This window comes from Pongo abelii, chromosome 20, assembly GCF_028885655.2.
Source record: "Pongo abelii isolate AG06213 chromosome 20, NHGRI_mPonAbe1-v2.0_pri, whole genome shotgun sequence".
NCBI classification, from domain to species: Eukaryota; Metazoa; Chordata; class Mammalia; order Primates; family Hominidae; genus Pongo; species Pongo abelii.
The window spans coordinates 58715218-58740274 of record NC_072005.2 but is presented as its reverse complement, the minus strand read 5'-3'; the positions used below and the strand labels follow the sequence as shown (position 1 = coordinate 58740274).

The 25057-nt window shown below is 40.7% G+C and overlaps 1 protein-coding gene across 1 annotated transcript in view; it reads right to left on the bottom strand.

Moving 5' to 3' along the window:
* Nucleotides 1-25057, bottom strand: part of ZNF578 (zinc finger protein 578) — a 49101-nt gene that overhangs the window by 19992 nt on the left and 4052 nt on the right. The window contains 1 exon segment of the mRNA XM_063720249.1: nt 314-415. The gene's annotated coding sequence lies outside the window, so the exon portion shown is untranslated.

Sequence of the window (25057 nt, the reverse complement as noted above, 5' to 3'; positions counted from 1 at the left end):
ACTCTTTTCTTTTCTTTTATTTTTGAGACAGGGTATTTCTCTGTGGCCCATGCTGGGGTGCAGTTGCGAGATCGTGGCTCACGGCAGCCTCTGCCTCCTGGATGGAATCTATTCTTCTGCCTCAGCCTTTGGAGTAGCTGGTATTACAAGCGCACAGGACCATGCCCAGTTAACTTTCGTATTTTTGCATATTTTCTAAATAAATGTCCTAAGAAAAGGGATGAAAGGAAAGAAAATCTCTTTCTTTATTTTCAAAGGAGGAATTATACCTCTCATTTATTAAATTGTTTGAGATAGGGTGTAGCTCACTCACCCAAGCCGGAATGTGCTGGCAAAAACAGGGCTCACTGCAGCGTTCAACTCCCTGGCTCAAGTAATCCTTCCACCTTTTTCATCAAGCATTTGGAAGAGATATCTACAAAATATAAACACCAATACATTTCCAATTAAGTCCAGATGCTAAATCATACTGAAATGTGTAAATATGACACAAAAAAATACTTATTTTAAACTTCCCAAACATGACCTTCAAAGTTTAGGAATACAAAAGGAGTAAGATTCTTTAATAAATAAAGGGTGATTACATGTCCTCCAAATCATTTCTATGGAAGCCTGTATCCAATATCATGACAAAACTCTGACAGGGCACAAACATGTGTAAGCCTAAAGTCAGGAGTGTTTTTCTACTGTGACCCTAAAGTGTATCACAGTTTGCAAGAAACATATCACTGTCACATCAATGAGAAGAAAAGTATATATTCTTCATAGTGACAATATTTACTGTATACAAATAAATGCTAAAAGACCACACAATATACTATATTGGTAAATAATCCACAAGAAGCTTATGTAAGAGTAACCAAAACCAATGGAAATTCTGTATTGTCAAATAATCATAGCACAGAGAAGGTAAGAAAAGATTACAAAAATCAGCCAGGCATGGTGGCGGGCACCTGTAGTCCCAGCTACTTGGGAGGCTGAGGCACAAAAATCCCTTGAACCTGGGAGGCAGAGATTGCAGTGAGCCAAGATTGTGCCACTGCACTCCAGCCTGGGTGACAGAGCGAGACTCCATCTCAAAAAAAAAAAAAGTTAATACAATCTTTTTCTGAATACCTGTCATAAAATTACCTATATCCATGCAGAACAGGGACTTATTGAAATTAACAAGTGCAGTGTGTCAGTTCCATTACATATCATATACGGAAAAGCCATATGTGAAATCTTAAATATTAATCAGTAAACTATTCTAACCCATGATAAAACCAGCAAGCAAATAATAAGTACATTTATACAGCCTGCAGAATTCTAAACAATTCTCTCTTAAGACAAAAGCCACAACTTCTACTTAACACCAGCACACACTATAAGAACTGAAATACATGTTAAGATCATGTTAAGATACATGTTAAGATACCTTCTGATGTATGCGTTCAAGTAAATACACAGCATTAAAAGGAATAAGAACTGACTAACAGTGTCAGAGGGTGCAATTGTGATGTCACAGGTACAGTTACGTAACACCAGGCAATAGAGCAATTTTATATATATGCATTGCCCTTAGTTATCTAGTTAACTGTGCATAAAATATAAAACATAGAATGTGTACTGGGAAAATTTATAAACTGAGATCACAGAAAACATTGTATAAAACAAATTGCACAATAAAAACTTCAAAAACCTGATGTAGGCTCCCTGGTCTGAATGTTTATATTGGCCAAAAGGGATGTTCAGAGTTCTTATTGCCCAATAGGATGTTCCTGCAGATGGGGCCTGTGAGAGAATTTGGCCATGCGTGTTGACTACACGTGAATAGGACTAGTGCTTTTATTTTTATTATTTATTTATTTATTTTTTGAGACGGAGTTTCCCTCTTGTTGCCCAGGCTGGAGTGCAATGGCACGATCTTGGCTCACCACAACCTTTGCTTCCCAGGTTCAAGCAATTCTCCTGCCTCAGCCTCCTGAGTTGCTGGTATTACAGGCATGCACCACCACACCCAGCTAATTTTGTAGTTTTAGTAGAGACAGGGTTTCTCCATGTTGGTCAGGCTGGTTTCGAACCCCTGACTTAGGTGATTTGCCCACATCAGTCTTCCAAAGTGCTAGGATTACAAGTGTGAGCCACCGCGCACGGCCAGGACTACTGCTTATACAAAGAGAGACATTAAAGAGCTGATTGCTATTTCTTTTTTTGTTTTTTGAGACAGAGTCACGCTCTGTCACTCAGGTTGGAGTGTAGTGGCATGATTCTCCTGCCTCAGCCTCTCAAGTAGATGGGACTACAGACGCATGCCACCAACCTTGGCTAATTTTTTTTTTTTTTTTTTTGTGGAGATGGAGTCTCACTCTGTCACCCAGGCTGGAGTGCGGTAGTGTAATCATGGCTCACTGCAACCTCTGCCTCCCAGCCGGGTCCAAGTAATTCTCCTGCCTCAGCCTCCGGAGTAGCTGAAATTAGAGGTGTGTGTTACCATGCCCCGCTAATTTTTGTACTTTTGGTAGAGACAGGGTTTTACCATATAGGCCAGGCTGGTCTCGAACTCCTGACCTTCAGTGATTTGCTCCCAAAGTGCTGGGATTAGAGGCATGAGCCACTACACCCGGCTTTGATGTTCTTTTTTTTCTTTATTTTTTTTCCGATGCAGTCTAGGTGTGTTGCCCAGGCTGGTGTGCAGTGGCACAACCTCGGCTCTCTGCAACCTCTGCCTCCCAGGTTCAAGCAACTGTCCTGCCTCAGCCTCCTGAGTAGGTGGGATTACAGGCGTCTGCCACCATGCCCGGCTAATTTTTGTATTTTTTTAGTAGAGATGGGGTTTCACTGTGTTGGCCACGCTGGTCTCGAGCCCCTGACCTCGTGATCCACGCACCTCGGCCTCCCAAAGTCCTAGGATTACTGGCGTGAGCCACCGCATCCTGATGTCTGTTTTAAAAACTACTATGGGCTGGGCATGGTGGCTTACACCTGTAATCCCAGCACTTTGGGAGGCCGAGGCGGGCGGATCACCTGAGGTGGGGAATTAGAGACCAGCCTAGACCAACATGAAGAAACCCCGTCTCTACTAAAAACACAAAATTAGCCGGGCGTGGTCGTGCATGCCTGTAATCCCAGCTACTCTAGAGGCTGAGGCAGTAGAATTGCTTGAAGCTGGGAAATGGAGGTGAGCTGAGATCATGCCATTGCACTCCAGCCTGGACAACAAGAGCAAAACTCCCTCTCAAAAAAAAAAAAAAAAATGTCTATGTAGGCCAGACATGGTGGCTCATCCCTGTAATACCAGTAATTTTGGAGACCAAGGCAGGAGGATCCTTTGAGCCCAGGATTTTGAGACCAGCCTGGGAAACATAGTGAAACCCCATTTCTACAAAAAAAAAAAAAAAAAATACAAAACCAGCCAGTCTTGGTGGTTCACACCTGTGGTCCCAGCTACTTGGGAGGCTGAAGTAGGAGGAGCGCTTGAGCCTAGGAGGTCAAGGCTGCAGTTAGAGGAAATTACGCCACTGCACTCCAGCCCGGGAGATAGGGCAGGCCCATCTTAAAATATTAATGAATTAATTTAATTAAAAGTGTTATGTAATAAGAGAAAATGATTTTTTCTCCCACTTCACTGCCCCATTTCCTACCCGACTCTGGGAAAAGGGAAGAGAGTGACACACAACTGCGTAAGTCACTGTCCTTTGGCTGAATAGGGATTACAAGTGGAAGCTAACCTCTGATGCCAAGATTTATAGATTGTACATGTCTTATAAATAGGAATTTTAAAATTCTCAATCTCATATGTATAATTTGGAACAAGTTTTAATTATTATATTATATATACAGAAATCAACATGTCACAACGAATCATATCCAATGTGAAAGGTGCTAGAAGCTCAGGGCCCTTGTTCACCAGAAGCAAGGAGTCCCCTGACCCCTTCTTCCAAACATATTCTTTTAATTCCCGCGTTCCTTCTTTGTTCAGTCCAACAGGGTCCCCGGCAACATGGCACCCATACACAGGGTTATAAGGAAATGAACAAAGAAGGTCCACTGGAGCAGAGGAAGTGAAATTGATCAGATGAATGGGGACACCAGGAGGAGTCTGCCACAGCCGATATAAGGTCAGTGCCCTAAAGAGGTACTGAGAGTGATATAAGGTCCAAGGTATAACCCCAGGCTAACCCACCTGCTGAGTTGCTGGACATGCCTGTGAGTGCTCAGAGTCACACACATGAAATGAGGGGGTCAGGTACCATGGTGCCTTTATTCATTCATTTCTCAAACTCAATTCCCTGCAAATCCTGACTCTATTTCATAGGCCAAAGGATGCTACTCATATTTATTTGGTGCCAAATTATTATTATTATTATTATTTTTTTGAGATGGAGTCTCGCTCTGTCGCCCAGACTGGGGTACAGTGGTGTGATCTCGGCTCATTGCAACCTCTACCTCCCAGGTTCAAGCAATTCTCTGCCTCAGCCTCCCGAGTAGCTGGGATTATAGGCAAGTGCCACCATGCCTGGCTAATTTTTGTATTTTTAGTAGAGACGAGGTTTCACCATCTTGGCCAGGCTGGTCTTGAACTCCTGACCTTGTGATCCACCTGCCTCAGCCTCTTTAAAGTGCTGGGATTACGTGAGCCATCGCGCCCGGCCAAAATTATTATTTTTTTTAAATCCTTATATCTGCACCTTGAAAGTAAACTGCAATATCCAGCACAACATTGTCAGACAGAGCTGCTGTATGGTTATTTAGCTTCATTACTGCCTGGCTAATGTTTAATATGCTTCATCCTTTACAGCTGGAAGAAGGATGTTCTCTCTATTTAACCAGCCATAGTGCATTCAGAGGTAAACAGCTTTTATGGACTATTTGCCCAGGAATTTTCAGTAAACGACCCAGTTGAGGCCCTGATTTTATTTGGGTCAGTATGTGCACATGTTCACTTGCAATTACCCAGAAAGAAGAGAAACTGGTTAACAAGAAACCTACCGTTATGTCAGATGCTGGAAATCAGTCTTTAACTACATAATATTTACAGGAAGCATTTTAAGATTCATAATCGACTGTGCACGGTGGCTCACACCTGTAATCCCAGCAGTTTGGGAGGCCGAGGCAGGTGGATCACGAGGTCAGGAGATCAAGACCTTCCTGGCTAACGCGGTGAAACCCCGTCTCTACTAAAAATACAAAAAATTAGCCGGGCATGGTGGCGGGCGCCTGTAGTCCCAGCTACTCAGGAGGCTGAGGCAGGAGAATGGCGTGAACCCAGGAGGCGGAGCTTGCAGTGAGCCGAGACTGTGCCACTGGAATCCAGCCTGGGAGACACAGTGAGACTCCGTCAATAAATAAATAAATAAATAAAGATTAAAAAAATCATAATCCACTTTTTCAGTCTGTCTATTATATTTCATTAGTCAATTGGAAGTGGCATATGAGCTTTATCTGGAAAAAATATTTTCACATTTTCTAATTCCTTTGACAAAGAAGTTTTTGTCTGTTAAGGAATGAGAATGCTATTTGGCCATTACCTACTTTTAGAATTCCAACTAACCCTTCAAATATCTTTATTTAGATCATATGCTCTCAAACTTATTGTTTTACTGACACAATGGTAAAACTGGTTTCCCAAAATGTCAAAACCATAATGGAACCTCTATGGCCAGTGCTTTAAAAAAGTACTGGAAACGAGAAGTTTCTTTTTTCTTTTTTTTTTTGAGACGGAGTCTTGCTGTCTTCCAGTCTCCCAGGCTGGAGTGCAATGGCACAATCTTGGCTCACTGCAAGCTCTGACTCTCGGGTTCCTGCCATTCTCCTGCCTCAGCCTCCCAAGTAGCTGGGACTTCGGGCGCCCGCCACCACACCCGGCTAATTTTTGGTATTTTTTAGTAGAGACGGGGTTTCACCGCATTAGCCAGGATGGTCTTGATCTCCTGACCTCGTGATCCGCCCACCTCGGCCTCCCAAAGTGCTGGGATTACAGGCGTGAGCCACTGCACCCGGCCTTGGGAATGAGAAATTTCTGAATCAGGTTAACATGGGGCACAATTTGTTTATTGAAGAAAAACTTTATGTGAAGTTGCTTGAAGTTGTACTTAAACATTCTGTGGCTCAGTTTAGTTCTCAGACATTAACTAAGTTTCTGCAGGAGGTTACTATGCGTAACCCATGGTTTCCACAGACAGGCACTCTTGATTTGAAAAATTGGGACCGAGCAGGAGGATTAAAATGGGCTCATCAATAGCCGGGCGTGGTGGCTCACGCCTGTAATCCCAGCACTTTGGGAGGCTGAGGCAGGCAGATCACCTGAGGTTGGGAGTTCGAGACCAGCCTGACAAATATGGTGAAACCCTGTCTCTACTAAAAATACAAAAATTAGCCTTGCCTGGTGGCTGGCACCTGTAGTCCCAGCTACACGGGAGGCTGAGGCAGGAGAATTGCTTGAACCTGGGAGGCAGAGGTTGCAGTGAGCCAAGATCGTGCCACTGCACTCCAGCCTGGGAGACAGAGCAAGAGTCCGTCTCAAAAAATAAATAAAACAAAAAATAAAACAAAATAAAATGGGCTCATCAAATAGGTCTTAAAGTTGATCATCTGTTTTCTCCACTTGGAGTTTAGTTCATACTGTCCTGCCATTATCTCCTTCTTATTCTGCTGGACAGAAGGAGTCATGTTCTGAGTCGAAAAATCTGAAAGAATCTATTGTCCCACCCACGGCACCAATTGAAAATAAAAAACAGGAGAGGGAGTATAAAAATTGGCCTATACTGCCCCCTCCAGTTGCAGAAACATCTGTACCGCCTCCTTCGGTAGCAGAAATAGAAACCCCAAGAGAGAGAATTTTATGCCTGCTGCCATAGCTGGAGAGCTCTTAGGACCCTGTGCTTTTCCTATCTCCATAAGGCCCGACACAAATAACCCACAGCAGCTTATTCATGAACACACCCCACTAGAATTTAAGTTGTTGAAGGAATTAAAAGCTAATGTAGTTACTAATGGAATACAGAGCCGGTTCACTTTAGGATTGCTAGAATCTGTATTTGGTGCTATGCGTCTTCTACCCTTTGATGTAAAGCATTTGGCTTGCACTTGCTTGTCTGCTAGTGTATACCTGACATGGAATTTAAATTGGCAAGAAATGTGTGCAGACCAAGCTAGACAGAATAGTGCTGCTGGACACAGAGACATTACAGAAGATATGCTGTTAGGTAATGGCCCTTATTCAGACCTGGAACATCAAATGGCATTCCCAGACGCTGCTTATCAGCAGTGTGCACTGGCTACTAAACATGCCTGGGCCACAATTCCAGAAGAGGGAGTCCCAATACAATCCTTTTTACATATTGTGCAAGGGTTACAGGAACCTTATGCACCATTTCTTACAGGATTTCAAGAGGCAGTCAAGTGTCAGATTCCTCACACCACTGCTGCAGAAATGTTAACCTTATCCCTAGCTTTTCAGAATGCAAATGCAGATTGTAAACGTGCACTGGCACCTGTGAGATATACAAAAACTTGGGAAATTTTCTCAGAGCTTGTCAAGATGTGGGAACTGAGCTGCATTGCTCCACAATGTTAGCACAAGAAATGGCTAATTTAGCAGTTGATAAGTCTAAAAAGAGCCAATGGTCAAACCCTAAAATGGGAAAATGTTATAACTGTGGAAATAACTGGACATTTTAAAAAGGAATGCCATCAGATCTCAAGAGAGAAAGGACCTTACAATGCGGTTCCCCACTACTACCAGGAAAAAACGCCAGGACTCTGTCCTTACTGTAACAAAGGAAATCACTGGGCTAATCGGTGCCACTCAAAATTTCATCAGAATCATACCCCCCATCAGGAAATGAGAAGCGGGCCTGGACCCAGGCCCCTCAAACAATAAGGGCATTCACAGTTCAGACCACAACCACACTTCAGGGGTGGGTCCCAGAAGAAACATTGATTCCCTCACCCCAGGAACACCAGGAAGACCAGGATAAGACCTCCCTGCCACAGAAAGAATTATATTAGTTGGAAGAGACAAACCTACCAAAGCTCCCACTGGCATTTAGAGACATTTACCAGCAGGATACATGGGACTAATTTTAGGCAAGAGCCATCTTAACTTGCGAGGCATCACTGTAGTCTCTGGAGTAGTTGACTTCAATTATGAAGGAGAAATTCAAGTAGTTTTAATGTCACAAGATCTTCAGGTTTTTGAACCAGGAGACTATATTGCTCAAATTGTTGCTTATTCTCTGCAAATTACACCCTTCTCCATGAAAAGAGAAATGAGGAAAGAAAGGCTTTGGGAGCACAACTACATGGGAAATCTATCCCAACCCATAACCTCTAATAGACCTACCTGTGTAATACAAATTAAAGAAAAGAAATTTTATGGGCTAATGGACACAGGAGCTGATGTGTCAGTAATAACCAGGAAAGACTGGCCCATACCATGGCCTCTCAGACTAACCTCCACATCCCTAGTGGGAGCAGGAGCAGTTCAAAGTGTTTGACAGAGTGCTGAGATTTTACTTTGTCTTGGTCTGGATGGGCAGTCATATACTTTTCAGCTCTATGTTGCAAATATAGCTATCAATTTATGGGGTTGAGACTTACAGCATGGGATAGGAGACTTACAAGTGAAAATTTGATAACCCAGGATTTAAAATGTTGAAGAATATGGGATATCAGAGTGGGAAAAGTTTAGGGAAATTTCTACAAGGAACTCCTAACCCAATATCAGTAACTGGAAAAACAGATAGAAAAGGGCTAGGACATCAGGATTTCTGATGGGGGTCATTGATATTTCTCCTCTGCCAACTGCCTTACCATTAGAATGGCTCAGCAAAAAACCTGTATGGGTGGATCTGTGGCTCCTAACACAGGAGAAACAAACTCAACTTCAGCAGCTAGTAAAAGAGCAATTGGATGCAGGACATATAGTGATGTCAGCTGGAATTCACCAGTGTTTGTTATCCCAAAAAAACCCAGAAGATAGTGACTGCGGCATGATTTGAGAGCTATTAATGCACAAATTAAACTGATGGGTGCATTACAGCAAGGTCTGCCAGCCCCAGCAGCCATTCCAAGATACTGGCCTCTTGTAGTAATAGATCTTAAGGATTTTTTTTTTTTTTTTTTTACTATACCCTTACATAAGAAGGATAAGCCTTGATTCGCTTTCTCTGTGCCTCCTATTAATCAAAGAGAACCTGTTTCTCACTATCAATGGAAAGTTTTACCTCAAGGCATGCTTAACCGTCCTATGCTATGTCAGCATTTTGTAGGAAGGGCATGAAAGGAGCCTTGGAATATGTTTCCTACTGCTTACATCATTCATTTGATGGATGACATTCTTTTGGTCACTCCTACAGATCAAATCTCACATGAGTTATTCCGAGGAACAAAGCAGGCTTTAACTAAATGGACTCTCAAAATAGCTCCAGAAAAGGTACAATTTCCCCATACCATTACTTAGGCACTATTGTTACTGAAAGAAGTGTACAGCCTCAGAAAGTAGTTCTCTGTAAAGACAGGTTACAGACTTCAAATGATTTTCAACAGCTGTTAGGGGATATTAATTGGCTGCACTCGGCCGGGCATGGTGGCTCATGCCTATAATCCCAGCACTTTGGGAGGCTGAGGCGGGTGGATCACGAGGTCAGAGGTTCGAGACCAGCCTGACCAACATGGTGAAACCCCGTCTCTACTAAAAATACAAAAAAATTAGCTGGGCATGGTGGCGGGTGCCTGTAATCTCAGCTACTCAGGAGGCTGAGGCAGGAGAACTGCTTGAACCCAGGAGGTGGAGGTTGCAGTGAGCCGAGATCGCACCACTGCACTCCAGCCTGGGTGACAGAGCAAGACTCTGTCTCAAAAAAAAAAAAAAAAAAAGAAAGAAAAAATTTCTTCTAGTGTGAAAACTCATGTTAATAAATGTAGTAGTGATTTTTTTGATTCTCCATTGCTCCCACAAGAACAGAAAACACACATTAGGGAAAAATCTTATGAATGTAATGAGCATGGCAAAGTCTTTAGAGTGTCTTCAAGCCTTGCTGACCATGACATAATCCTGGATCCAGATAAACTTTACAAATGTAATGAGTGTGGTAAAGTCTTTAGGAAAAATTCATACATTGTACAACATCACAGAATTCATACAGGAGAGAAACCTTATAAATGTAATGAATGTGCAAGGTCTTTAATCGCAATTCACATCTGGCAGAACATCTGAGAATTCATACTGGAGAGAAACCTTACAAATGTATGGAATGTGGCAAGGTCTTTAGTCACAATTCACACCTTTCAGAGTATTAGAGAGTAAATACAGGAGAGAAACCTTACAAATGTAATGAATGTGGCAAGTTCTTTAGTTGCAATTCAAACCTTGCACAACATCAAAGAATTCATACTGGAGAAAGTCTCAGAAATATAATGAGTGTGGCAAAATATTTAATGAGTGGTCAGACCTCACTGCCCATCTTGTAATTTATACTGGAGAGAACCTTACAAATGTAAAAAAATTTGGCAAAGTCTTCAAGTATGAGTTATCCCTTATCAATCATCAGAGAATTCACACCGGAGAGAAACCTTACAAATGTAATGAGTGTGGTAAAGTCTTCAGGAATAATTCATACCTTGCATGACATCAGAGAATTCATACTGGAGAGAAACCTTACAAATGTAATGAATGTTACAAGGTCTTTACTCACAGTTCACACCTTGCAGAACATTGGATAATTCATACCGGAGAGAAGCCTTACAAATGTAATGAATGTGGCAAAGTTTTTAGCCAGAGACTGAGTTATTTCTTACTGGAGAGAAACCTTACAAATGTAATGAATGTTACAAGGTCTTTACTCGCAGTTCACACTTTGCAGAACATTGGATAATTCATACCAGAGAAAAGCCTTACAAACGTAATGAATGTGGCAAAGTTTTTAGTCAACTTTCATAACTTGTATGACATCAAAGAATTCATACTGGAGAGAAGCGTTACAAATATATTGAATGTGGCAAAGCATTTAGTGACTATTCAGGACTTATTGCCCATCTTCTAATCCATAGTGGAAAGAAACCTTACAAATGTAATGAACATGGCAAGGTCTTCAGGCATAGGTTATCCCTAAGCAATCATCAGAGAATTCATACTGGAGAGAGGCCTTACAAATGTAATGAATGTGGCAAGGTCTTCAATCAAATTGCAAACCTTGCATGACACTGGAGAACTCATACTGGAGAGAAACCTTACAAATGTAATGAATGTGGTAAGATCTTTAGTCACAATTCACACCTTACAGAACACTGGAGAATTCATATGGAAGAGAAACCTTATAGATGTAATGAATGTGGCAAGGTCTATATTAGCTATTCATACCTAGCACAATGTTGGAGAATTCGTACAGGACAGAAACTTTACAAATTTAATAAATGTGGCAAAGAATTTATGGGCATTCAAGCCTCACTACACATCTGTTAATCCACACTGGAAAGAAACTTTATAAATGTAAGGAATGTGATAAGGACTTCAGGAACAAGTTCTCCTTAACAATTCATAAGAGAATTCATACTGGAGAGAGACATAAATGTAATGAATGTGACAAAGCCTTTAATCTTAATTTCACACCTTGCAAAACATCAGATAGTTCATACTGGAGAGAAATCTTACAAATGTAGTTAATATAGCTAAGCATTTAGTGTGCATTCAAGCCCTGCTTTTCATAAAATAATCCATAATGCAGAGAAACCTTAAAAATGTAGTGAGTGAGACCAGGTTTTTAGACAAAAGTTCTACCTTACAAGTTATCACAGAGTCCATTCTGGAGAGAAACCTTACAAATTTAATGAGTGTGGTAAGGTCTTCACTCAGATTTCACATCTTGCAAATCATCACAGAATCCATACTGAAGAGAAACATTACAAATGCCATGTATGTGGTAAGGTCTTTAGTCACAAATCACAACTTACACAGCATCAGATAATTAATTCATGAGACAGTCATTCCAAACCGAGTATGACAAACTTTTCATCATGAGAGTTAATCAACATCAGAGTCCATAGTAAAGAGAAACCATGTAAATGTAGTGTACAAGACACAGGCTTTGTTGAGGCCTGCCACATCACTAGACATCAAAACATACATCTTTGAAAATACCTCACAGATAGATTTTGTATGCTGAGGCTATAACTCAAGGAATATTACTAGAGTACATCAGAAGACTTATGCAAGAAATAACTCAGTCTCTGGTTCTCTTTAATCTATGACATTCCATGCTGAAGAAATATTATACAACAAAATATGTTTAACCTCATGACATGAAGTGTACCAAAGGTTCAAGGGCATGTGGAAATGATCAGTTATATTCAGCTTATAATTTTTTAAAAATTATTTGGGAGGATTTTTGAAAAGGCTTCTTTACTCTTTATGACTTTAGCCTGCACTTTGAAATCTTTTCATGGCATGGAGGTGAGCAGAGAATAATGTAAAACTATGATGCCAGTCATTATACTTGTTGTGTTCAATGTATTCTTTTCCTTACAGAATGGCTCAGTGCTTCTATGCTCTACTGAATAACCTTAAAATAGAGCATGCCATGGCCTTAGGAAAGTAGGATTTTTATGGAAAAGAGTAATGGGTTCTTAGGGACTGATTATGCCATAGAAATCATCCAGGGGAAATGGTGGCCACCTCCTCAACTGAATAGCAATAGCTGTTGTTTAGGAAAAATTGATGAACTATAGTCTTATTTTTGAAATGGAAGAGAGAACAGTTATATCAGAGTAGACAGTTTTATGAAAACTACCAATATAGCATGTTCTTGAATAGAATTAACATTTAACCATTGGCAATATAATGTGCAACTGTTTGATTTAGAATATACATAGTTCTCATGTTTTATGTAATAAAGTTTAAATTTTCCTAAGTATGAATGAATCATGTTGTGTCTACCAACACTGTTTTATCACACCACAGGAAGATACTTTATAGCAGACAATAATAATGCACCATTAGGGTTTTCACCATGTTCGGCAGGCTGGTCTCGAACTCCTGGCCTCAGGTGATCTACCCACCTTGGCCTCCCAAAGTGCTGGGAATACAGGCATGAGTCACTGTGCCTGGCCACCATATTATTATATTTCTATGTGCCTTTTTGTGTGTGCACCAAATAAGACCCATGGCACGCACCTTCATTTATATGAAGTATACTAATATAGTAGTATGAAAAATAAGATGTAAAAAGGTATGAGGTTAAGGGTAAAAATACTGTAATAATGTCTTTTTTGTCCTTGTGATTAGTGACATAATCTGAAAATACTAATCTTCATATATTTTCTCAAGAATGAACATACAAAATGAGTATTGTTTTCCTTTGGCAGACTGACTAGAAATTTCATATATTCACTTTCGTACCTTTTTTTTGGTAATTTTAACTTTTGACCACTGTACTGGAACTTGTCTAACGTCCACCTGAGGTTTGGTTTGGATATTGATAATGATGATGCCATACACTCAAATGGCCTGAAAATGTTTATTACATAATGAGGCTTTATGGGGAAAGCAGGGTAGACTTCTCTAGCTGGGTCAAATGCAGCTTCAGAGAACTGGAATAGATGACTGGCTTGGGGTACCATGATTGTTAAAGGATAGGGCTGGGGTTGGAGTACCCACTTGTGGTTTGAACTTCCAGCTGGTGCAAAAGGAAGGGGCACTCAGGCTTTATTATCAGCTTGACAAGATGGGCAGAATACAAACAGGGAGTGCAGAGGTATGAAATGTGTTAGTAATTGTATTAGGGTTCTACAGAGAAACAGAACTAATAGGATCTGTGTATATATAAAAGGGAGTTTATTAGGGAGAACTGGCTCATACAATTGTAAAGTTAAGTTCCACAATAGGCTCTCTGCAAACCAGGGAAGAGAAAAGCCGGTAGTCACTCAGTTAAAATCCAAAAGTCTCTGAACCAGGGAAGCCAACAGTATTACAGCCTTGTATTCGTCCATTCTCACATTGCTATAAAGAAATATCTAAGACTGGGTAATTTATAAAGAAAAGAGGTTTAATTAGCTCACAGTTCTCCAGGGTGTGCCAGAAGCATAATGCCAGCATCTCTTTGACTTCTAGGGAGGCCTTAGGAAACTTAAAATCATGAAGGAAGGTGAAGTAAGAGCAGGCACTTCACATGGCCAGAACAGGAGGAAGTGCGTGGGGGTAGGTGCCACACGTTTAAACAACCATATCTCACAAGAACTCACTATTGCCATGGTAGCACAAAGAGGAAGATGGTGTTAAACCACATGAAATGGCCTCCATGATCAAATCACCTCCCACCAGGCCCCACTTTCAGCACTGGGGATTACAGTTCAACATGAGTTTTGGATAGGGACACATATCCAATCCATATCAGGCTTTCAGTCTATGGCTAAAAGCCTGGAAGCCCTTGGGAAGCCACCAGTGCAAGCCTCAGAGTCCGAAGGCCAAAGAACCTGGAGTCTGATTTCCAAGGGCAGAAGGAGTGTAAGCAAGTGTCCAGTATAGAAAGAAGAAAGAGCCAGAAGACCAATTTATTCTTCCTTTTGCCAATTTATTCTACCTTTTGCCTGTTTTGTTCTAGCTGTCTGGCAGTCAACTGGATGGTGCCCACCCACACTGAGGATGGGCCTTCCTCTCCCAGTTTACTGACTCCAATGTCAATCTCCTCTAGCAATACACTCACTGACATATCCAGAAACAATACTTTATGAACCATCTAGGCATCCCTCAATCCAATCAAACTGACAACGAAGATTAACCACAAATCTACCCCTCATCAACTTGGCACTCATACACATCTCCTTAAATCATAATCTCCAAATATAGACAATAATGTCATAATTATGCCTAAGCAGTTCTTTTGGAGTGCAGCGCACCTCCTCATGGGTCACATTACCTCTAGGAGCCACTGGGACTTGAGTCTAGTTACAGGTCTAGAGGCAAAGAAGGGGGGTGGGGGTGGATCCTGAGAAGAATCAGCATTGCCTTACCTCACATCTGCCTCAGAGGAGGCCATTGTTGTTTCCTCAGGCAATGCATGGTGAATCTCCTCAGAAAAAAGGTACAAAGGCTGAAAGCAGCCTGGGTGGGGAAGAAGACGTTGCCACCATGAGGGGTAGAGAGGCCATTTTCTCTTGCGAAAAGGGCTCATCAGGGTTTAAGAGCTCAGTGTTCCCAGCTTCATCAGGATCCTCCCACACATCCCCATGTCAAGTTACATGCTCCCAATCTTTCCCAATCAATGCCCTCACTTTATAGATACCTGGTGAGGCTGAGTGTACACCAATTATTGTAGGTCATCCACTCACATAAGAGCTTGTGTCTGATTTTTGGCAATTTCAGCCTTTTGTCTACAAGAGTCCCACCTAGGCTACCCTTAGAAGCTTTGAGGCTAAGTATGATATCTTCTAGATCTGGGAGGTATCGTCTCTGAGCTTATCCATTTCTTTCATCATTTTTTACCCAGGAACTTAGGAAAGCAACTTCATTATGTTCTTTGGTTCTCCAGAAATGTTGAAAAGTATCATGCATAAAGTCACTAAACTCCTTGCCTCTCAGGAGCACTGAATCATGAGTATCAAATACATTTATTTTGCACAAGTCTCTGAACAATGCATACCAAGGACTATCAGTGTTCTCTTTACTATTAGAAGTAGAGACCTTAGCATTTTTAGTAGTAATAAGATTAGAGAGCCAACTCCAGAAGGCCCTAAACCAACTAAGGAAATTCGTCCTTAAAATTTTGTTCCTCTAGGCTGGACACAGTGGCTCACACCTGTATTCCCAGTACTTTGGGAGGCCAAGGCAGGTGGATTGCTTGAGCTCGGAAGTTCGAGATCAGCCTGGGAAGCATGGCAAAACTGCATCATACAAAAAATGCAAAAATTAGCCAGGTACGGTGGTGCACACTGTAGTCCCAGCTGCTTGGGGAGCTGAGGCCAGAGGATGGCTTGAACCTCAGAGGTGGAGGTTGCAGTGAGCCAAGATTGCATCACTACACTCCAGCCTGGGCAAAAGAGTGAGATCCTGTCAAAAAAAAAAAAAAAAAAAAAAAAAAATATATATATATATATATATATATATATTCCTCTAGAACCACTCCAGGTACCAAAGTCTGTATTAGTCAGGGTTCTCTATAGGTACAGAACAAATGGGATACATGTATATATAAAAGGGAGTTTATTAGGGAGAATTGGTTCACACAATTACAAGGCAAAAGTCCCATGATAGGCTGTATGCAAGCTGGAGAAGAGAGAAGCTGGTAGTGGTTCAGGCCAAGTCTGAAAACCTCAAAACCAAGGAAGCCAACGATGCAACCTTCAGTCTGTGAGCAAAGGCTCGAGAGATCCCAGGAAGCTGCTGGTTCAAGTCCCAGAGTCCAAAGGCTGAAGAACCTATAGTCTGATGTCCAAGGGCAGGAGAAGCATAAACAAGCATCCAGCATGGGAAGAAGAAAGAGAACAAGAAGACTCCAGCAAGCAAGGTTATCCCACCTTCCTCCACCTGCTTTGTTCTAGCCACACTGGCAGCCAATTGGATGGTGCCCACTCACATTGAGGGTGGGTCTTCCTCTCCTAGTCCACTGACTCAAATGTCAATCTCCTCTGGCAACACCCTCACAGACACACCCAGAAACAATACTTTATCAGCCATCTAGATATCCTTCAACTCACTCAAGTTGACACCTAATATTAACCATCACATTACTCAGACATCACAAAATGAAGTCTAACTCTTTAGGATAACACTGAATGTTCACTCTTGAAACTCCAGACTTGGTTAGGAGAGACTTCAATTCTCTTCATGGTAATAGCTTATTACATTCCTCTTGTGGCTGGACACGTAGGTCCCATTGCACAATATGACTGTTGAAAATGCTTGTGAAATACTGTTTTGTAAAATTGCCTAAGATATTTTTCATATCAGTTCAGTGAAAATTACTATGAAGTGTTTATTTATGTAATATAATTTATCATTATCTAATTGTTATATATAATAAATAGGATTCCACTAGAAGAGCATTTTTCCAAAAGCTACGGAAATGTCATTTTTGATTATGGTATTAAGCAAAATGTTCTCTAGTTATTTAATTGTAATAAAATTATTTTTTGTTTTTGTATACAATTTAAAAAAGTTTTTTCCTTTTCCACATGTTGCAGTCTACATTCTATGTTTCATGCATTTCTTCCCTTTGTTACTGTAGTGAAAAGTTTAGGGGGCACATAAATGAGGCTGTTATTTGGAGGAAAAAATATGCGTGAGTATGCACATAAGATCATGGCAGGTATAAACTAGGTTTATTGTAAATATGAAAAAAATAAGGAAATACTTATACTATACTAGGAGACTTGAAATCACATGAAATGATTCCAACCTTTTTATTTTTTTTCCAGATGTTTTAGGCATTCTATCTTTTTTTGCCTTTCTACATAATTTTTTGGATAATCTTGTTAGTATCCACAAAATGCCTTGATAGGAAATGTATTAATGTTGTGTATCAATTTGGTTAATTTCATATTGTTTCTATGCTGAGTTTGCCAATAAATTGACATTCTATATGTCTCCATTTGAGTGCCTTTGATTTCTTTCATCAGCATTTTGTAGTTTGTTTTCTTTCTTTTTTTTTTTTTTTTAAGAGTTGTGGTCTCACTGTGTTTCCCACAGGCTGGAATGCAGTGGTTTGATCATGCTCACTGCCATCTCAACTGACTGCCCTCAAGTGATCCTCCCACCTCAGCCTCCCAACCAGGTGGGACTAGAGGTTTGTGCCACCATGCTCAGCTAAATTTTTGATTTTTTTTTTTTTTTTTTTTGAGATAGTGCTTTGCTCTTGTTGCCCAGGCTGGAGTGCAGTGGTGTGATCTCGGCTCACCACAACCTCCGCCTCCTGGGTCCAACAAGTTACTAACAGATACGATCTACAAAAGTAAGCTGAGGTGCGGTGGTTCATGCCTGTAATCACAGTCAGCATTTTGGGAGGCTGAGGCCAGCAGATCACTTGAGGTCAAGAGTTCGAGACCAACATGGCCAACATGGCAAAACCCCGTCTCAACTAAAAATACAAAAATTAACCAGGCGTGGTGTCATGCACCTATAATCCCAGCTATTTGGGAGGCTGAGGCAGAAGAATCACTTGAACCCAGGACGCAGAGGTTGCAGTGAGCCAAGATTGTGCTACTGCACTCCAGCCTGGGCAACAGAGCAAGACTCTGTCTCAAAAATTAATTGAGAGAGGGTTGCCTGGGAAAGCGTGAAATGAGTTCAAGGATAACAACATGGAACTTCATGAAAGGTTATTGTATATTGATTATATATGCACACATTATATATACACACATGCAAACACATCCTACAGCACTATGCTTACTATTATTCAACTCAATGTGACAGTGTAGGAAAAATTTAAGGCCATGGAAACTACTGTAGAGATAATTTCAAGTGTTAAATATAAAACTTATTGATTAAATTATGATGAGTGTTTCATAACAGCCATGGGCTTGCTCATCCATGCACTCATGTAGACATACATATACACGTGATTAAATTAACCTATATAACAGTTGTCTACAAGTGAGTTTTTCAACAACTTCTTAAAAATCACCATTTTTGTTTGTGTCCATTTCAGCATGTACGGAACAATGAAATGTATCAACTGTTCATCAACATTTAGTTCATCAACATTTTTCTATTTTAAGCTAGTAAAAAATGGTACAAACATTAAAAAAAAGAGAAAACTGTTGGGGAAAGGGCTTACAGGGTGACTGTATAAACTGGCCACAAAAATATGGGACAATAAGTTGTAGAAAGCCACAAGAGGCCTCTGAGGAGGAAAGCCTAATTGCCATAATGTTCCCATGCTCTAAGCAAGACCTGCTCTCTTATCTGTAAACATTTTGTTCAAGGAAAAAGACACTCCTTTGAAGCATTGGAATGTGGCCAGACTTGCCGGATCCTAGTTAAGCCCACTCCCCACAGCTGCTCTCCGATAAGTTAAAGAATAAATCAGTAGTAAAGTTTATGCTGCTTCAGCACAAAGAAAATTTACCTAAACCGCCACTGCTATAGATTAGGTGTATGACACATCACCTCCCTTTCACCGTTTCACCCCTCATCTGCTTCTTAGATCTAAGTGATTGTACACAATAAATAGTGTGGAGACCAGAGATCAGGGCCTTTTGCAGCCTCCTACCTTGAATCTGGCCCCGTGGCCCCCACCTTTATGCACTCTTAACTTGTCTCTTCTCATTTCTTTGTCACCATCGGACTTTGAGTACCCTACAGGTAGTGTTGAGGCTGGTCCCCAACATCTTGGCACCCAACCATGGGGCCCGAGAGAATCTGGTAAAGGAACGCTCAAGCGTGTGAAACTGAGGGCCGACAGATGGAGGACTCCTGAGGATGAAAAAGTTTTTAAGCTCTGCAGGTAAGCGAGGCACTCAGAGAAAGCCAGGGACACAAATGGGATAAACTGAATATAAGTATGCCACGTATTTGAGCTTGCTACAGCAACGCTTGAAGCATAGTGGGGTAAAAGTTGATAAGGAAAATCTTATGGATTTGTTTCATACTGTAGAACAGTTTTGTCCTTGGTTGCCTGAAGAGAGAACTTTGGAACTGAAAGACTGGGAAAGAGTTGGAAAGGACCTTAAAAGAGCATAGATAGAAGGAAAGGAAATTCCTTTTCCTGTTTGGTCAGTTTGGTCATTGGTGCGTGCAGCACTGGAGCCTTTTCAGACAGATGATAAGGCTGAGTCAGAGGAGGAGAGAGAGGAGTTTGATATTCAGAACTCTGAACCGCCTCTACCAAGTACTAGCCAAAAGGAGAGTCCAGAGGTGATTTATGCCAATCCCCGCCAGTTTCCCTAAACCTACTCAGAAAATTGTTCAGCCCACGGCTCTTCCAGAGGAATGCCTGGAATGGCCACCTCCTCCTCAACCGAGTGAGTGCTGGGGGAGGGAGCCCGAGACTCGGCTCCCCGAGACTTGGCTCTCCATGCCAATTATTACCTGCCCCACAGTTGATTATGGGGAGGGGGCAATTCAGGCTCGCCCTGCAGTTTACTACTGTCTGGGTCAAACAGTGGCCACTCTGCAAGGAATAGTTGGGGGAATTTCATGAAATAGTTACAGAACTACTAGAAAAAGGACATGTTTCACCCACTTTCTCTCCTTGGAATTCCCCAATATTTGTAATTAAGAAAAAGTCCGGCAGATGGCGCATGCTGACTGACTTGTGAGTGGTCAAAGCTGTAATTCAACCGATGGGAGCTTTACAACCTGGGCTCCCATCCCCCACCATGATCCCTAAAGACCAGCTGCTTGTTATTATAGATTTTAGAAGACTGCTTTTTTACAATTCCCTTAGCAGAGGCAGATTTTGAAATATTTTCCTTTACCATCCCTGCTGTTAATAACAAAGAATCTGCAGCCAGATATCATTGGAAGGTTTTACCCCAGGATATGTTAAACAGTCACACAGTTTGTCAAACTTTTGTTGGCAGAGGTATCCAGCCTGTTAGAGATCAATTTCCAGATTGTTACATCATCCATTACATGGATGACATACTATGTTCAGCAAAAAACAGAGACCAACTTATTCAATGTTATTCATCTTTACAAAGGCAATTACAAACGCTGGATTGCTTATAGCACCTGACAAAATTCAAACAACGACTCCTTTTCAGTATTTGGGGATGCAAGTACAGAATAGAGCCATTAAGCCTCAAAAGGTTCAAATCAGAAAAAATTCTTTAAAAACCTTAAATGATTTTTAAAAATTGTTAGGAGATATTTATTGTACTTGGCCCACCTTAGGAATTCCTACTTATGCTATGTCTAATCTCTTCTCAATATTGAGGGGAGATTCCGACTTACACAGTAAAAGAGGACTAACACCCAAGGCCATGAAAAAGTTAAGAGTAATTGAAGAAAAAATTCAGCAAGCCCAAGTCAGTAGGATTGACTCAGACTTGCCTCTACAATTCATTGTCTTCCCTACTTTGTACTGCCTAATGGGGATTATTATTCAAAATGAGGATTTAGTTGAATGGTCCTTTTTGCCACATAATACCATAAAAACACTTACAGTATATTTAGATCAGATGGCAATTTTAACCAGACAGGCTTGTATATGAATTGTTAAACTTTGTGGCAGTGAGCCCAATAAAATTATAGTTCCAATGAATAAAAATCAAGTTAAACAGGCATTTATTAACTCAGTTACATGGCAAGTTAATTTACCAGAATTTGTTGGATGTATTGATAATCATTATCCTAAAAATAAAACTTTCCAGTTCTTAAAATTAACTACATGGATTCTTCCAAAAATTACTCAGGATGCCCCTTTGGAAGAAGCTGTGACTATTTTTACTGATGGCTCCAGTACTGGGAAAATGGCATATGTGGGACCTTGTGATAAAGTTATCCATACTTTTCCTCAGCCCAAAGAGCTAAATTACAGGTGGCAATTACAGTATTAGAAGATTTTAATCAGCCAGTTAATATTGTTTCAGATTCAGCTTATGTTGTGCAAGCTACTCTGCATATTAAAACTGCCTTAATTAAATATATTATTGATGAACAGCTTTATCAATTGTCCAACTCTGTACAAGCAGTTGTGCATGCCTGGGAATTTCCTTTCTATATAACTCATGTCCGAGCACATACCAATCTTCCAGGACCCTTGACTAAGGCTAATTAGCCAAGCTGACTTGTTTCCCCCTCACTTACTGATGCCCAAAATTTCGACTCATTAACGCACGTTAATGCAGCAGAACTTAAAAACAAATATCAAATTACGTGGAAACAGGCCAAGGACATTATACAGCATTGTCCTCAATGCCAGGCAATTACCACATCAAGGAACTGGTTTTAAGCCTCAAAGGTTGGCACCTAACATGATGTGGCAAATGGACATCACCCACGTTCCTACATTTGGCAAACTTTCTTATGTCCATGTAACCAGAGATACATATTCTCATTTTATATGGGCTACTTGCCAAACCAGTGAGACTGCAGCACACATAAAAAGATGTTTGGTTTCCTGTTTTGCTGTCATGGGAATTCCAAAAAAATTAAAAACAAGACAACGGACAGGCTACTGTAGTGGAGCATTAAACACAGCACAAGTATCCCCTATAATTCTCAAGGGCAAGTGATTCTTGAGCGAGCGAATCGAACCTTAAAAATGCAATTACATAAACAGGAAATACGGGGAGATAGGGAATATTCCACCCCTCATACGCAATTACAATTGGCTCTTGTTACCTTAAATTTTTTGAACATCTCCCAGGATCAGGTTACTACAGCAGCTAAGCAGCATTTAACAGGACAGAAGATAAATGTTCATGAAGGAAGACCTGTGTGGTGGAAGGACTTTAAAACAAAGACCTGGGAAAGAGGGAGAGTTATAACATGGGGAAGAGGGTTTGCTTGTATTTCCCCAGGAGAAAACCAGCTTCCAGTTTGGGTACCTACAAAACATCTTAAACTCTAACATGAGCAAAATTCCAAAGAAAAGGATTTTGGAACCAAGATCTCGACCCCCCCCAGCACACCTGATGGCTCGAATAAACATTTCAGTTGACCAGATGAAGACAAACAAAACCTGTCAAGCGAGCCCACTGACTTGAGACAGATCAAGAGGCTGACCCAGCTTGCAGGATAAAACCTGAAGGCACAACAAAAACCACTAAACTCGAGTAACCTCATGGTGGCTATGATTGCGGTAATTGCTATGGCGGTAAGTCTCCCTGTGGCTACAGCAGACCAAAATTATACCTATTGGGCATATGTCCCATTCCTGCCTTTAATTAGGTCTGTCACTTTGTTGGAACCCCCAGTTGAGGTTTATGTTAATAATAGTGTTTGGATGCCTGAGCCTACAGATACTCATGGGCCCTCCCACCCAGAGGAGGAAGGAATATTAATAAATGTGTCCATGGGTTATCAGTCCTCCCTCTTTGCATAGGGCCAGCTATCAGTTGCCTAAAAGGCTATCAACAACATTGGCTAGTTAAGACTCCAGGTCATAATCAAAGACCAGTATCCTATCATTTATTTTCTGGATGGAGCCTGGCTCATTCACAGAGTTCAGTCCAACTGGAACAATTTAAGACCAGAAAAGAGAGGTGCCAACAATCTCAACGATGGTCAAAGGATTTAGAAATATTGATTTGGAAAGATTGCATTGCTGATCACGGTGTGCTACTGCAAAATAATTCCTATGGAATCATCATTGATTGGTCCCCTAAGAGGACTTTTGCAGTTAATTGTACCCATCAGAATGATAGATGCAAGACAAAACTGAAACAGGATCTATACTATCAAAGAGATGACACTACTTACACTGAAAAGTGTGCTCATTTTCCTGTAATTTGGACCAATTTTGGTACAGCCGGACCACATCCAAAAATAATTAATCCAATAATAGGCCCTGAACACCCTAAACTATGGAAGTTAATAATGGCCCAATCTCATATTCAGGTTTGGAAGGAAAATATTATCTTGATGGAGAAGGTGAGACACTTCAATTTGTGTATCAGTTTTCTTCCAACTGAACAGTACCCATTCAGAGTTCTGTCAAGCCTCCTTTCATGTTGATGGTCAGAAATATTCATATTTGACCTAATTCTCAAATTATTAATTGTCAAAACTGTTGCCTTTTCACCTATATTGATTCCACGTTTTGTGTGAAAACATCTGTGTTGCTGGTAAGGGCCAGAGAAGGAGTTTGGATACCAGTTTCCCTCAATAGACCATGGGAAGCCTCTCCTTCCATTCATATCATCACAGAAATGTTAAGGGGAGTGCTGCTGGAATTGCTTTACATTCCTCTGTTCAAACTGCAGAATATTTAAATAATTGGCAAAATAATTCCTCAAAATTGTGGAATTCTCAGACTCAAATAGACCAAAAATTGGCAAATCAATGATCTTAGACAGATTGTTATATGGATGGGAGATTGTTTAATGAGCTTAGAGCATCGACTGCAAATGTAATGTGATTGGAAATACTTCTGATTTCTGCATAACTCCCCATTCACATAATGCTACTGAACATCATTGGGAAAAAGTTAGACATCATCTGGAAGGAATGGATGGAAATTTAACGTTGGATATAGCCAAATTAAAGAAACAGGTTTTTGAAGCGTCTCAGGCTCATTTAACTCTCCTGCCTGGAACTGACATCCTAGCTGGAGCTGCTGATGGACTTTCAAATGTAAATCCTCTTAAATGGATTAAGACCATTGGAGGATCAACTATTGCAAATTTTGCTTTAATGTGTATCTGTTTATGCTGTTTGCTTTTAGTCTGCAGATGGGGAAGACACCTCTGGAGAGAGACCAGACACTACGAACAAGCCATGATAGCAATGGTGGTTTTAAAAAAGAAAAAATGGGTGGTGTTGAGGCTGGTCCCCAACAAAAACTATATCACAACTATTAATATAATTCAGGACAAAAACCATGCCATCATCTCAATTGATGCAAAAAAAGCATTAGGAAAAATTCAACACCATTTCCGGATTAATACATGTAACAAACTAGGAATAGAAGAAAACCTCACGACACTGGTTTTGGAAAGGATTTATTGGATGTAATACCAAAAGCACATGCAAGAAAAGCAAAACACTAAAGGATCTACATCCAACTTAAAAGCTTTTGCACTTCAAAGGAATCAATCAAAATAAGGAAAAGGCAAACCTACGGAATGGGAGAAGAGTTGCAAATCATATATCTGATAGGCATTAACAGATTATCAAGTAACTTCTACAACTCAACACCAAAAATATATAACCCAATTAATGAATGGGCAAAGGAACTGAATAGACATTATTCTAAAGAAGATGACAATATGGCCAACAAGCACATGATAAGATGCTCATCACCACCAATCATAAGACAAATGCCAATCAACATTACAATGAGGTATCACCTCACACCCATTAGGATGGCCATCATCAATAAAAAAAAAGTGTTGGAGAGGATGCTGAGAAACTGGAACATTTGTGGACAGTTGGTGGGAATGTAAAATGGTATATCCATTACTGAGGTCAGTA